Below are 17,452 nucleotides of genomic sequence, written 5' to 3'. Positions count from 1 at the left end.
ATCCTTGTCAAATTATCCATGACATGTGTCCAGAACTAGAACAAATAATCCTAAAACTTACATGGAACCATAAAAGACCCAGAATGGCCAAAGCAATCCTGAGGGAAAAGAACAAAGCACATGGCATAACTCTCCCAGACTCAGACAATATTACAAAGCTAGAGTAACCAAAACAGCATGATATTGGTACAAAAACAGACATATGGATCAATGGAACACAATAGAGAGACCAGAAATAAGCCCACACACCTATGGTCAATCAATCTTCAGCAAAGGAGGCAAGAATATACAATGGGAAAAAGACAGTCTCTTCTGCAAGGAGTGTTGGGAAAGTTGGACAGCCACATGTAAATCAATGAAGTGAGAACACACCCTCACACCATCCACAAAAATAAATTCAAAATGCCTTAAAGACTTAAACATAATACATGACACTGGAAAAACACATTCACAGAAAGACAGACAAGATGAAAAGGCAGAGGTCTATGTACCAGATGAAGGAACTAGATAAAACCCCAGAAAAACAACTAAATGAAGTGGAGATACGCAACCTTCCAGAAAAAGAATTCAGAATAATGATAGTGAAGATGATCCAGGACCTCGGAAAAAGAATGGAGGCAAAGATGGAGAAGATACAAGAAATGTTTCACAAAGATCTAGAAGAATTAAAGAACAAACAAACAGAGATGAACAATACAATAACTGAAATGAAAAATAAACTAGAAGGAATCAATAGCAGAATAACTGAGGCAGAAGAACGGATAAGTGACCTGGAAGACAGAATGGTGGATTTAACTGCTGCGGAACAGAATAAAGAAAAAAGAATGAAAAGAAATGAAGACAGCCTAGAGACCTCTGAAACAACATTAAACGCAACAACATTCACATTATAGGGGTCTCAGAAGGAGAAGAGAGAGAGAAAGAACCAGAGAAAATATTTGAAGAGATTATAGTCGAAAAATTCCCTAACATGGGAAAGGAAATAGCAACCCAAGTCCAGGAAGCACAGAGTCCCATACAGGATAAACCCAAGGAGGAACATGCAGAGACACATAGTAATCAAATTGGCAAAAATTAAAGACAAAGAAAATTATTGAAAGCAGCAAGGGAAAAACGACAGATAACATACAAGGGAACTCCCATAAGGTTAACAGCTGATTTTTCAGCAGAAAATCTACAAGCCAGAAGGGAGTGGCATGACATATTTAAAGTGATGAAAGGGAAGGACCTACAACCAAGATTACTCTACCCAGCAAGGATCTCATTCAAATTCGATGGAGAAATCAAAAGCTTTACAAAAAAGCAAAAGCTAAGACAATTCAGCACCACCAAACCAGCTCTACAACAAATGCTAAAGGAACTTCTCTAAGTGGGAAACACAAGAGAAGAAAAGGACCTACAAAAACAAACACAAAACAATTAAGAAAATGGTAACAGGAACATACATATCGATAATTACCTTAAACGTGAATGGATTAAATGCTCCAACCAAAAGACACAGGCTTGCTGAATGGATACAAAAACAAGACCCATATATATGCTGTCTACAAGAGACCCACTTCAGACCTAGGGACACATACAGACTGAAAGTGAGGGGATGGAAAAAGATATTCCAGGCAAATGGAAATCAGAACAAAGCTGGAGTAGCAATACTCATATCGGATAAAATAGACTTTAAAATATTTAACAAGAAACAAGGAAGGACACTGCATAATGTTCAAGGGATCAATCCAAGAAGATATAACAATTATAAATATATATGCACCCGTCATAGGAGCACCTCAATACATAAGGCAACTGCTAACAGCTATAAAAGAGGAAATTGACAGTAACACAATTTATGTGTTATGACAGCAACACATAATAGTGGGGGACTTTAACACCTCACTTACACCAATGGACAGATCATCCAAAATGAAAATTAATAAGGAAGCACAAGCTTTAAATGACACAATAGACCAGAGAGATTTAATTTATATTTATAGGACATTCCATCCAAAAACAGCAGATTACACTTTCTTCTCAAGTGCACACAGAACATTCTCCAGGATAGATCATATCTTGGGTCACAAATCAAGCCTTGGTAAATTTAAGAAAACTGAAATCATATCAAGCATCTTTTCTGACCACAACACTATGAAATTAGAAATCAATTACAGAGAAAAAGACGTAAAAAACACAAACAAATGGAGGCTAAACAATATGTTACTAAATAACCAAGAGACCACTGAAGAAATCAAAGAGGAAATCAAAAACTACCTAGAGGCAAATGACAATGAAAACACGATGATCCAAAACCTATGGGATGCAGCAAAAGCAGTTCTAAGAGGGAAGTTTATAGCTATACAAGCCTACCTCAAGAAACAAGAAAAATCTCAAATAAACAATCTAACCTTACACCTAAAGGAACTAGAGAGAAGAACAAACAAAACTCAAAGTTAGCAGAAAGAAAGAAATCATAAAAATTAGAGCAGAAATAAATGAAATAGAAACAAAGAAAACAATAGCAAAGATCAATAAAACTAAAAGCTGGTTCTTTGAGAAGATAAACAAAATTGATAAACCATTAGCCAGACTCATCAAGAAAATGAGGGAGAGGACTCAAATCAATAAAATTAGAAATGAAAAAGGAGAAGTTACAACAGACACTGCAGAAATACAAAGCATTCTAAGAGACTACTACAAGCAACTCTATGCCAATAAAATGGACAACCTGGAAGAAATGGACAAATTCTTAGAAAGGTATAACCTTCCAAGACTGAACCAGGAAGAAATAGAAAATATGAACAGACCAATCACAAGTAATGAAATTGAAACTATGATTAAAAATCTTCCAACAAAAAGTCCAGGACCAGATGGCTTCACAGGTGAATTCTATCAAACATTTAGAGAAGAGCTAACACCCATCCTTCTCAAGCTCTTCCAAAAGACTGCAGAGGAAGGAACACTCCCAAACTCATTCTACGAGGCCACAATCACCCTGATACCAAAACCAGACAAAGATACTACAAAATAAGAAAATTACAGACCAATATCACTGATGAATATAGATGCAAAAATCCTCAACAAAATACTAGCAAACAGAATCCAACAACACATTAAAAGGATCATACACCATGATCAAGTGGGATTTATCCCAGCGGTGCAAGGATTCTTCAATATATGCAAATCAATGTGATACACCATATTAACAAATTGAAGAAGAAAAACCATATGATCATCTCAATAGATGCAGAAAAAGCTTTTGACAAAATTCAACATCAATTTATGATAAAAACTCTCCAGAAAGCGGGCATAGAGGGAACCTACCTCAACGTAATAAAGGCCATACATGACAAACCCACAGCAAACATCATTCTCAATGGTGAAAAACTGAAAGCATGTCCTCTAAGATCAGGAACAAGACAAGGATGTCCACTCTCACCACTATTATTCAACATAGTTTTGGAAGTCCTAGCCACGGCAATCAGAGAAGAAAAACAAATAAAATGAATACAAATTGGAAAAGAAGAAATCAAATTGTAACTGTTTGCAGATGACATGATACTGTACATAGAGAATCCTAAAGATGCTACCAGAAAACTACTAGAGCTAATCAATGAATTTGGTAAAGTTGCAGGATACAAAATTAACGCACAGAAATCTCTTGCATTCCTATACGCTAATGACGAAAAATCTGAAAGAGAAATTACGGAAACACTCCCATTTACCATTGCAAGAAAAAGAATAAAGTACCTAGGAATAAACCTACCTAGGGACACAAAAGACCTGTATGCAGAAAACTATAAGACACTGATGAAAGAAATTAAAGATGATACCAACAGATGGAGAGATATACCATGTTCTTGGATTGGAAGAATCAACATTGTGAAAATGACTACACTACCCAAAGCAATCTACAGATTCAATGCAATCCCTATCAAATTACTAATGGCATTTTTTACGGAACTAGAACAAATCATCTTAAAATTTGTATGGAGACACAAAAGACCCTGAATAGCCAAAGCAGTCTTGGGGGGAAAAAATGGAGCTGGAGGAATCAGACTCCCTGACTTCAGACTATACTACAAAGCTACAGTAATCAAGACAATATGGTACTGGCACAAAAACAGAAACATAGATCAATGGAACAAGATAGAAAGCCCAGAGATAAACCCACGCACCTATGGTCAACTAATCTATGACAAAGGAGGCAAGGATATACAATGGAGAAAAGACAGTCTCTTCAATAAGTGGTGCTGGCAAGACTGGACAGCTACATGTAAAAGAATGAAATTAGAACACTCCCTAACACCATACACAAAAATAAACTCAAAATGGATTAGAAACTTAAATGTAAGACTGGACACTACAAAACTCTTAGAGGAAAACATAGGAAGAACACTCTTTGACATAAATCACAGCAAGATCTTTTTTGATCCACCTCCTAGAGTAGTGGAAATAAAAACAAAAATAAACAAATGGGACCTAATGAAACTTAAAAGCTTTTGCACAGCAAAGGAAACCATAAACAAGACAAAAAGACAACCCTCAGAATGGGAGAAAATATTTGCAAACGAATCAGCGGACAAAGGATTAATCTCCAAAATATGTAAACAGATCATGCAGCTCAATATTAAGAAAACAACCCAATCCAAAAACGGGCAGAAGACCTAAATAGACATTTCTCCAAAGAAAACATACAGATGGCAAGAAGCACATGAAAAGCTGCTCAACATCACTAATTATTAGAGAAATGCAAATCAAAACTACAGTGAGGTATCACCTCACACCACTTAGAATGGGCATCATCAGAAAATCTACAAACAACAAATGCTGGAGAGGGTGTGGAGCAAAGGGAACCCTCTTGCACTGTTGGTGGGAATGTAAATTGATACAGCCACTATGGAGAACAGTATGGAGGTTCCTTAAAAAACTAAAAATAGAATTACCATATGACCCAGCAATCCCACCACTGGGCATATACCCAGAGAAAACCATAATTCAAAAAGACACATGCACCCCAATGTTCATTGCAGCACTATTTACAATAGCCAGGTCATGGAAGCAACCTAAATGCCCATCAGTAGACGAAAGGAAAAGAAGATGTGGTACATATATACAATGGAATATTATTCAGCCATAAAAAGGAACGAAATTGGGTCATTTGCAGAGACGCGGATGGATCTAGAGACTGTCATACAGAGTGAAGTAAGTCAGAAAGAGAAAAACAAATATCGTATATTAACGCATATATGTGGAACTTAGAAAAATGGTACAGATGAACCGGTTTGCAGGGCAGAAATTGAGACACAGGTGTAGAGAACAAACGTATGGACACCAAGGGGGGAAAGCAGAGGGGGGTGGGGAGGGGGTGTGATGAATTGGGAGATTGAGGTTGACATGCATACACTGATGTGTATAACATGGATGACTAATAAGAACCTGCTGTATAAAAAAATAAAATAAAATTCAAAAATTTAAAAAAATAAATAAAAATGCAAAAAAAAAAAAAAAAAAAAGACATGACACTATAAAACTCCTAGAAGAGAACATAGGAAAAACATTCTCTGACATAAATTATACCAATGTTTTCTTAGGTCCATCTCCCGAGGCTATAGAAATATCAATAAAAGCAAAGATAAACAAATGAGACTTAATCAAACTTACAACCTTTTGCACAGCAAAGGAAACCATAAACAAAACGAAAAGACAGCCTACAGACTGGGAGAAAATATTTGCATACATTTCCAAAATATACAAACAGCTCATACAACTCAACAACAAAGAAACAACCTAATCGAAAAATGGGCAGAAGAACTAAATAGACATTTCTTCAGAGAAGACATACAGATGGTCAACAAGCACATGAAAAGATGCTCAACATTGCTAATTATTAGAGAAATGCAAATCAAAACTACAATGAGGCACCACCTCACACTGGTCAGAATGGCCATCATTAAAAAGCCCACAAATAACAAATACTGGAGAGGGTGTGCAGAAAAGGGAACCCTCCTACAATGTTGGTGGGAATGTAAGTTGGTGCAACCCATATGGAGAACAGTATGGAGGTTCCTCAAAAAACTAAAAACAGAGTTGCTGTGTGATCCAGCAATCCCACTCCTGGGCATATATCTGGGCAAAACTATAATTCAAAAAGATACATGCACCTGAATGTTCATAGCAACACTATTTACAACAGCCAAGACATGGAAGCAACCTAAATGTCCCTCAACAGATGAGTGGATAATGAAGATGTGGTATGTACTTACAATGGAATACTACTCAGCCATAAAAAAGAATAAAATAATGCCATTTGCAGCAACATGGATAGAACTAAAGATAATCATATTAAGTGAAGTAAGTCAGAAAGAGATAGACAAATACCATATGATATCACTTATATGTGGAATCTAAAATATGACACAAATGAACTACGTACAAAACAGAAATGCACTCACAGACAGAGAACAGACTTGTGGTTGCCAAGGGAGAAGGGGGTAGGGGAGGGATGGATTGGGAGTTTGGGGTTAGCGGATGTAAGCTATTATATAGAGAATGGATAGACAACAAGGTCCTACTCTATAGCACAGGGAACTATATTTAATACCTTGTGATAGACCATAATGGAAAAGAATATTTTAAAAAGAATGTATATATATATATATGTATAACTGAATCACTTTGCTGTATAGCAGAAATTAACACAACATTGTAAATCAACTATACTTCAATTTAAAAAAAGCATTACCAAAGGATAAAATTCTGGTAGAAATGAAACGGAGTCAAGGAGAAAAGAAATAATGACAAATATCTTAGAAGAGTTCACGTGTATATCTTTAAAATGGATGCTGATGGCTATTAAATCTCTATAGTATTTGGATTCTACTGAATAGATTAGAAATAAAACTATTACCAGTATTTTAATGTCAATATTTTCAAATACATCACAAATGACATCTTGTGTAGCTATTTAAATGTGATGAAAAATATTGATATCAACTTAACCAAGTGCAAGAAGTGTGTAGGTTTTACCCAATTCTATGAGTAAAAAAGTTTGAGGATCACTCTTTGATCAGTGCAGCTCTAGCATTTCTCTATGGGAGGGGCTTGGATACAGCCTTGAGGGTTGGGTAGGGGATGTGGCTGAAAACTGCATTTATTTGCATAAGAAATTTATTGTTTTTATATTGCATATTACAGATCACAAAAAACAGTAAAGTTTTCTGGTAGCTGCTTTTATTCTTTTAATTCACATCTTACAAAAGGCTGAAAAGGCATCACTTGTCCATATCCCAAGAATATCATTAATAATTTTATTGTGGATCTGTGAGGACTGGAAGATGATTAAGTCTGTTTGAAAGGAGATTTACTAGGAGAATTTCTCTCATGAAGCTTCTACTGATTCATTCCAACAAATGAGCATAGGCTTGAGGGAGCGTGCAGCTTTCTCACTGAAACATGACATAGTTCTTTGTTGAAACACTTCTCACGTATCCGTAATCAGCTGCTCATCCTCCTAGAACTACCTCAGTAACCCTCCATAGATCAGCTGATTTGGAGCAGCAGAATTTCTCCAGCTACACAGTAGGAGGGATCAGCAACAAAATGTGCCCCTAAATCACTGAATAAGCTAATGCCCTACATGGTTATTTGATAGATACTGATTGGTTTTAGAGAAATCTGTAGGGTGTTGGAAATGTGTGATTAGAATTTAAGGGAGAAGTTGTGGCTCGAGATTTCAGATTCATCCACAGAAAGATCACAGATAGTTGGACATTATATGTATCTGCTCTGCCTAAGGCATGCTGACTACAGAACCTTTAGCCAGTACTGAAAAAGCATTAAAGCAAAATAAAACAACACAAAATAAAAGGAACATCAATAATAAAAACTTACTGTAATCCCATCACTCAAAGGCAGCCACCATGAATATTTTATGATATTTTCTTCTATTTGTCTATATTTTTTAATATTTGAGATCATAGACTATCTGGGTTCGTGATGTGGTCTCAAACCAACACAGCTTGAGAACCACCCAAGAAACTGAGATGGAATCAGCGCAGGGGTGGAGAGTGGGGAGACAGCAGAGAACAAGCACCCAGAGATATTACTCAGGGCTCCCTAGGCACTGCCTTGACCTTCTACATGGAAGAGGAGGGGGGCTTGTGGGCGGTAAGTCAGGTTCAAGAACAAGGAAAGATCAAATTTCGTTAAGTATTTCTTCCAATGGAAGCACATAGATGATCAGTGTATGTTATTCTGGCTTGATGACACAAACCTGAGTATAAGAGGGCAGTGGTTCTGCAAGGATTTAGCTGTTTTCTCAACTCTGACGGCTCCCACATGGACAGAGGGTGACACCAGCCCCTTCAGAACTTCTGGGAAGTCAAGGACCAGGACACACCTCTCACGGTCTAGCACCTGCTGGGAGCCACCTCGTTTCTGTTCATTTCTCTCTTTTTGGTGAATTAAATTGGGAAATATAGCAGGTGTGTGGGTGTGCCTGTATGTATGTGTGTAGGATGCCACTTCCTACCGACCTGAAATTCTCCATAAACACAGCAACATTATATCATGAACACTGTCCCAGGACAAAACCACCACCACCACCACTCAGTCTATTCATACACACAATATTCTGTTTCATGGCTACGCCATACTTTTTCTCTAATGCAGTATTGTATATACTAAGTTTCTAAATATTATTACTGTTAAGTGCCCCATGATTCAACATTTAGAAAATCTTTCTACAAGTCTTATATATTCATTCAAAAACTATTTATTGATATCTACTAAGTGTAAGTCACTGGCCTGGGTACTTTAGCAGGTCCAAGGATGAAAACACGCCGCCCCAGAGTTTAGAACTTACATGGAAATTAGTACTCTATTGATGGAAGCTGTTTTATTTTACCTTAACGAGGACGCTGGGAGATGGGCAAGGTGGGTGTTACCTCTCCATTGTTTTTATAGGTGGGAACATGGGGGTGCAGAGGTTATGACACTTGCCCGAGTAACAGAAACTGTCTTTAGTATAGGCTGACGCTTGATGGGTAGTTTGGTTGGGTCTTAATTTCTGGGTTGAAAAAAATCACTTTCAGAATTTTAAAGGCATTGTTCCATTGTTTTCTTGCTACTAGGGTTACTGTTCAGAAGTCTGATACCATTTGGATTCCTTTTTATTATCTGTGTCCTGGTTAATCTGGAAATGTTTAGATATTTCTTTTTATCTCCACCTCTGAAGTTTAGGAGGATGTGTCATGTGAATCTTTATTTATTGTCATGGGCAGGCAGTGGGTCCAGAATCTGTAGAACTATGTCTTTACTGTAGGGAAGTTTTCTTCTATCTTTGATAATTTCTTTGCACTGTTTCCTACACTTTTTTGCACTCTCTTCTTCATCCTCTCCTTTTGGAATTCTGATACTTTTGCTGTGGCATCTACTACAATGATCTTCTAATTTACTTACCTTTCGTCTCCTGTTTTTTTTAAAATTTTATTTATTTTTTATACAGCAGGTTATTAGTTATCTGTTTTACACATATTAGTGTATATATGTCAATCCCAATCTCCCAATTAATCCCACCACCACCCACTCCCCCTGCCACTTTCCCCCATTGGTGTCCATACGTTTGTTCTCTACATCTGTGTCTCTATTTCTGCCCTGCAAATTGGTTCATCTGTACCATTTTTCTAGGTTCCACATACATGCGTTAATATACGATATTTGTTTTTCTCTTTGACTTACTTCACTCTGTATGACAGTCTCTAGATCCATCCACATCTCAACAAATAATCCTATTTTGTTCCTTTTTATGGCTGAGTAATATTCCATTGTATATATGTACCACATATTCTTTATCCTTTCATCTGTTGATGGGCATTTAGGTTGCTTCCATGACCTGGCTATTGTAAATAGTGCTGCAATGAACATTGGGGTGCATGTGTCTTTTTGAATTATGGCTTTCTCTGGGTATATGCCCAGTGGTGGGATTGCTGGGTCATATGGTAATTCTATTTTTAGTTTTTTAAGGAAACTCCATACTGTTCTCCATAGTGGCTGTACCAATTTACATTCCCACCAACAGTGCAAGAGGGTTCCCTTTGCTCCACACCCTCTCCAGCATTTGTTGTTTGTAGATTTTCTGATGATGCCCATTCTAACTGGTAGGAGGTGATACCTCACTGTACTTTTGATTTGCATTTCTCGAATAATTAGTGATGTTGAGAAGCTTTTCATGTGCTTCTTGCCATCTGTATGTTTTCTTTGGAGAAATGTCTATTTAGGTCTTCTGCCCATTTTTGGATTGGGTTGTTTTCTTAATATTGAGCTGCATGAGCTGTTTACATATTTTGGAGATTAATCCTTTGTCCGTCGATTCGTTTGCAAATATTTTCTCCCATTCTGAGGGTTGTCTTTTTGTCTTGTTTATGGTTTCCTTTGCTGTGCAAAAGCTTTTAAGTTTCATTAGGTCCCATTTGTTTATTTTTGTTTTTATTTCCACTACTCTAGGAGGTGGATCAAAAAAGATCTTGCTGTGATTTATGTCAAAGAGTGTTCTTCCTATGTTTTCCTCTAAGAGTTTTATAGTATCCGGTCTTACATTTAAGTTTCTAATCCATTTTGAGTTTATTTTTGTGTATGGTGTTAGGGAGTGTTCTAATTTCATTCTTTTACATGTAGCTGTCCAGTCTTGCCAGCACCACTTATTGAAGAGACTGTCTTTTCTCCATTGTATATCCTTGCCTCCTTTGTCATAGATTAGTTGACCATAGGTGCGTGGGTTTATCTCTGGGCTTTCTGTCTTGTTCCATTGATCTATATTTCTGTTTTTGTGCCAGTACCATATTGTCTTGATTACTGTAGCTTTGTAGTATAGTCTGAAGTCAGGGAGTCTGATTCCTCAAGCTCCATTTTTTCCCCCCAAGACTGCTTTGGCTATTCAGGGTCTTTTGTGTCTCCATACAAATTTTAAGACTTTTTGTTCTACTTCCATAAAAAATGCCATTGGTAATTTGACTGGGATTGGATTGAATGTGTAGATTGCTTTGGGTAGTGTAGTCATTTTCACAGTATTGATTCTTCCAATCCAAGAACATGGTATATCTCTCCATCTGTTGGTATCATCTTTAATTTCTTTCATCAGTGTCTTATAGTTTTCTGCATACAGGTCTGTTGTGTCCCTAGGTAGGTTTATTCCTAGGTATTTTATTCTTTTTGTTGCAATGGTGAATGGGACTGTTTCCTTAATTTCTCTTTCTGATCTTTTGTTGTCAGTGTATAGGAATGCAAGGGATTTCTGTGCATTAATTTTGTATCCTGCAACTTTACCAAATTCATTGATTAGCTCTAGTAGTTTTAAAAAAACATCTGGGAGGTTTTTTTTTCAACTTTACTTTCAACACTTTCCCTGATTAAAAAAAATATATTGGCTATCAGATTTTTAACTTCCAAAGCTTTTCTTGTTCTGTTCTTTTAAAAGACATACTCTTCTTGTTTCACGTATGCATATTTGCTTATTTCTCTGAGCGTATTTGTTTCTATGGAATTTTCTTCTGCTCCCTGCGTTGTCTCTGTTTCTTCCAAACACATAGTTTCCATTTGTTTGTTTTGGTCTCTTTTACTTTACTTTTGTTTTAGACCATCTCCTCAAATATCTGTCAAGTTGTGCCTGGCCATTTATGAGTGAGGTGTATTTCTGAGCTGACTGTAAGTTGTGTGTCTTATGAGACTAGTGTCTGGCGGGCTTTACTGTAGCATGACTGGGAAGGGACCTCACTGGTTCACTGGGCAACATCTCAATGTTAATATCCCCCAGAGGAGGATGCCTGTCCCCATTTCTTGCCAGAAGGGTGTAAGTCTGGCTGTACATGTATGGAGCTGGGCAGAGGAAAGGGCTGGGTGGGTGAGCTTTCCTGGCTCCATGTATAGACCTTTCACATAGTTCTTCTACCTGTTGATCTGCCGTTCTCATTCCACCCCCACTGGAGAGGTTTTGATAACCACCTCTAAAGAAACTTGTGGCTGTTCTTAGGGTTTCTTAATAACCTATTAAGATACCAACCTAAGCCTGTCTGCAGCACTGCCCTTTATTCCCTCATAATCCTGTGACTCAGAGGGAAAGCTGCTGATTCTGTGGCCACATATCAGGGAGCTAAGAGTTACAGCTCAATTAATGTTTACACTCTGAGTTACTTAAATTTTAGTCATGATATACAAGAAAAAAATCAGTAAAATGAACATCTTACTGACAACATATCAAACACTTGTCAGTATAAACTGTCAACAGCAATTATTTATAACTGATAAAATAGAAAGTCTCATGTCACTAGAAAGACAAATTTGTGTAGAAATCTTTTTCAGTGACACTGTCAAGTATTGGCAAATACAACTAGCCTAGCATCTCTTGGCCATTGAAATGAAAGTTTGAAATGATGGTCATTTACGGGGTTTTACTGCATTTAGTTTCCTGAAACTGAGGCTCCAAGTGGTAAAATAATTTGATCATTCTCCCCAGTTAAACCTTACAGACTTGACAATACAGATTATTTTTTAAGTTGGGCATCTCTGCAGCAATTACACCAGATCTCTTTGTGTTTTGAGGAATGGTTGCCTAAGTTGGATTTCCAGGCTGGGAAAATTGTGTGGTCCCAGGATTACTGACTGTGGTCATCTCAGAGCCTGGCAAAGGAAGATGTTCCTTCTGTGAGTCAGTCATCCCACTGCTTTCCCCGGCATGTACATATATGCCTCAGATTCCTAGAGGGAATACTCACCATATTCTTGCAGTCTTCATATTTGTATTCACTGTGCAATTTGCAACATATACCGTATTTAAGGGACCTTTTGGCAAGTCTGAAAAGTAGCATTTTTCTGGGCAAAGTGCTGTGCCCAGACTGGGCCTGCAGGTGGCAGCAGAAACTCAGGCATGGAAAAAAGCCAGCCCACAAAGGCTTCTCGGGAACTGTGGACCCTCTATTTGCTTACAGTGACTTACACAAAAGGACCTGGAAACTTTAGCAGCCATAATTTCAGTGGATTTAACACACCATTTGAAGCCATCCTATCTGTTCTTCAGCGTGAGTGGAGATATCTGAGATCACTAGCACAAACTCCAAAGAATCATGTATTCATGGTTAAGTTAAAAAAAAAAATCAGAATGTCCTTCTTAGCAATAGGGCGTTATTTAGGCTAAGTTGGACATTTAATGAGCGATAGCTTCCAAATTATGGCCTGTGACAGCCATTATTCATGTTACTTATGCTGGAACACACTCTCCCCGTTTGACTGGGTTGCTAAGGAAACAATGCAGACCCTCCAAGGGGTAGGCAAGAGACAGGGGGCATTAAAATGACTCCTCATCACTTGTAAACCCATGGCTCTCCTACAGCCGATATCACAGTTGCTGCTGTTGTATCTCATTTCATCTGATATTATTTGGTTTGCATATGCCTGATTTATTTTTACCCATCCTTTAATTCTTAAAATTTCTGTTCGGCTTTACAGTTTGTGTCTTTTAAGGAATTTGCCTATTTTATCTAAGACATGTCTGGAGGTGGGGACGGTCTCTAGTGACCCCTTCCTCCCTTCACTCCCGATGTTGGTAATTTGTGTCCTCTCTTATTCTTGGTGAGTCTGGCTAGAGTTTTTATCATTTATTTGGTTGAGCTTTTCAAAGAACCAGCTTTGAGTTTCACTGATTTTTCTCTATTATTTTTTCTATTTTCCATTTAATTGATTTATGATCTTATCTTTATTATACATATAGCATATATATTGTTTGTGCTTTTTTGCATTATGCATTATAATTTCTTGCATTTGCATTATAATTTAAAATATACATTTTACAAGAATATATATGCTTGTCACAAACTTTTGTATTCTTAGTTTACTTCCCCCCCTCATTAGCTCTTAGATTTAATTTTTCCGGTTTTTTTTTTTTTTTTTTTAGAGCATTGTGGATTTTCCTTAGTAATGAAACAAGGGTGATCCATGTTCAAGAATTCAAAAGTGTAAAAATATCCTTTTTCTGCCCTCACATTTGAATATTATGCTTCTGGACAAGATTCACAGATCACAGTTCTTTTGTAATCAAAAGTCTGCAAATGGGAAGTTTGGTACTAGTCTATATTCTCTTCTTACGCAAGTACCTGTTTTTCCTATCTGAATGTTGTATTTTCTCCATCCTTGGGGTTTGGAAATTTAAGTGATGTATAGCCATGTATGTCTGTTCCAATTGATTTTACTTGGGTATTGGTGAGCATTTGCTAATAGAAACAGTCTCTCTTCAGCTCAGAAAAATTTTCTTATATAGTTATGTGAACATTAATTTTTCTTCATCCAGTGCTTTTTCTCCCTCTAACACTCATTTTTCGTGTAATAAAATCCCAGGCCAGGTCCATTCCTACCTCTTCATTTGTATCTTCTATTTCCTTGTATTTTGTTCAACGTTCTATTTCTTCCATTTCTTCTCCCCAAATTCCAGTTCAGTTCTAGGCCAGGTCTACTGTGTGTCTCATGTCCTCTATGGAATTTCTAAATTTGTAAATCAGTTTTTGAATTTCTGAAAGGCTTCTTTTTGCTCCAGTGACATCTCCTGGGAGATCTTTTTATGCTTTTATTAAAGTTCTCGTCTTGTCTGCTAGCAGAACCTCAACAGAAACAAACCTATTCCCTTTAGCCAGCCTGCTCGCCCCTCCTCACCAGCTGCCTCTTCCTGGGGGGTTCCCTCAGCCCCACAGAAATCAGGCTGTTGAAAAACCATGGCAAATGGTGAACTGGCAGGAAGTGGTGAATGAGACGGCAAGTTCATTTTATGGTGGATGGGGGGTGTAGCTTATTGTTTACAGGATGGGAAGAGATGCAAGTTCGGGGGGAGGGGCTCAGGGGAGAGAGGGAAAGTCTCTGATGAGCACAGGCTGCAAACAATTCATTCCTCAACGTGATGCAGGGTCTTCATTCTCTTCAAAGAACATGGGCAGCAAACATCAAGAGTGCCAGAAAGATCCTTTAGAGTCTTCAACTGGGCTCCCTCAGATGCCCCGGCATCAGCATTCTGTATCATCTGGAGTCTCAGTTGAAGAGGCAAATGTACCCCACTAGCCTGCACTTTCCGCTCTCCACCTAGCGAGCCCAACAGTGAGTCTCTGCACCTGTCCTTTCTCTGCAGCATTCAATCCTCAGATGCACCCAGGAATCCCTCTAGATACCTACGCACCAACCTTACTTGGGAGTTTAATGTAGAATCTCATGCCCCACCTCAGATCTACTGACAAGAAATGTTCATAATAACAAGATACCCACATAATGTGTCTGTACCTTAAAGCATAAAAAACATGCCCCGGGCCACTGCCCCCAGCCACAGACACTTGCTGGCATGTCACACTTATCTTGGCTGTTGAGTGGCCCTAGCAAGGAGGTGGTAGGATGCAGGGTCCAGAAACACATGCTTAACCTGACATTTTCTCAGAATCCTTTCGTTATAGATTTTCAAGTGTGTTTTTAGATGTTTGTAACAATATAGTTTTAGACTTATAGAATGCACAAGTTTAAAAAGACCTGAAAGAGGACCAGTTTCCACCATGTGACTGTATAAATGAACACATAGGCTAAGAAGCTTAATAAATATCATAGAACTAATAAGCATCAGGGCAAGAAAAGAATTTCTAGAACACTGCTTTCTTTCTTCATTTCACTGCCCACATCTTACTGAGCAATAATTTTTGTAGTTGTTCTATAAACAAACAAGTACTAGTCTTCAAATATAACTGGGACAAAGCTAAACCAGAACCAAATCAAAACAACAAAAACCACCACAACAAAAAAAAAAAAAGAAAGAAAGAAAGAAAGAAAGAAAAAGAAGGGAAGGTGAGGGGAGGGAGGAAGAAAAAACATCTGGTAAATGAAGTATGAAGCCACACTTTCAAAGTCAGATAGCTAATAAACTAATAAAATCAGATAGCTGTATCTTTCCCTTGGTCACGATCTGGCAGTATTTGGTAAAAAGCAGAGAAAGAAAATTGCTGAGTAAACCAAGATCTATCTTTCATTAGGTGAAAAGGTATATAAGAGTTCTTGTAGCCTTACCAGAGAGTAGCCTGCTGCAGAGAAATGAATGGCTCCCCAAAACTTTGATCACAGACACTGAAGGTAAACCCGTGGAGAAGGGCGTGTGGGAGGGACTGAGGGCAGAGCCTGGGTGGGACCAATGGGCGTAAGGAGGAGGGGCAGAGGTGAGAGACAGCAGGTACCACAGATGGGATTACAGCTCCTGGCGAACACCTGACCGAAGGAGCAAGGCAAAGGTTAGCACAGTACAGAGGAAAGTCACTAACTGCTGTCTTTCTTGTTAGAAACTTAATGTGTGAACAGAACACGCAGACATTGACCCCAATCCTTTGGCTGCGGCTCTGAAGTCTTTGTACCACTGGTGGTCCCTGCTGGTGATCCACGCTGACATTTGCCACTATTCCTTTTTAAGATGAAGAATAATAACACAATAAGTGAAACAACAGTGAGGTCCATACTATTTTTTCCTGCTCTTTGACTTCGAGATCTTCTACTCTGAATCTCAGGTTGAGTCCCTGGGGTACACTCTTTGGAGAAACAGCAAAAGGAGTTAGGACGACTCATTTTTAACAGTGACAACAACATTTTAAAGGCTATTTAGAAATGAAAAGTACATTTTAAATTGAAATCATAAGTGACACAAATTTGGGCAAGAAGTGAAATCAAATGGATCCATGGAATGGAGACTCCCCAAGAAACATGGTTAAATCAAGAAGCAGGGTGTCACTTAGGATGGGACAAGGATAGCAGTTTTTAAAATGTTTCACGCCACGCCAGAGTATATTAGCAATCTGTTAATCAGATGGCCCAGATGGACACCAGCAAGGGAGGCTTGGAAAAGGTGATTCTCTGGTATTTATACTCAAACAGATGGGTTCTTCCAAAGTAATTCAGTTTGCCACATTGCCAAATCAACAGCTATGAAAATTAACACAGATTGGACTTGCTGCATAAATGGTCCTCTGTAGCAGGCTTCTTTTTTCCTTCAAATTGCTGCTTAAATTTCACCTCTTTCCTGAAATCTTTTCAGGCTAATATCTCCTGGCATGTCATCATTTAACATTTCTTCCTTCTGGCTGTTTGATACGCAAATGGACACCCACACAATTCTCTGCTATCCAGCCCGACAGAGGATAAGGTGTTAGTGAATCAACTTGCTGATGGAGATTCACTATGCTTAAACATACATGAATTAGCAAATTCTATAGTTAGAAAATAAAATGTACCTAACACCAAATAAATCATTTTAGCATCAATTTTTAAAGTATTAAGCTGCATCACAATTTACCCTATCATTTTATTATTAATTGCACATGTTCGAACTTCTGCCAGCACCCAGCATTCACAATGGTCACAGTATTTATTAGATTACTGTTTATATATATATACTGTGCTAACTACACAC

This window comes from Balaenoptera musculus, chromosome 21, assembly GCF_009873245.2.
Source record: "Balaenoptera musculus isolate JJ_BM4_2016_0621 chromosome 21, mBalMus1.pri.v3, whole genome shotgun sequence".
Taxonomy (NCBI): domain Eukaryota; kingdom Metazoa; phylum Chordata; class Mammalia; order Artiodactyla; family Balaenopteridae; genus Balaenoptera; species Balaenoptera musculus.
This window is presented reverse-complemented; position numbering follows the sequence as displayed.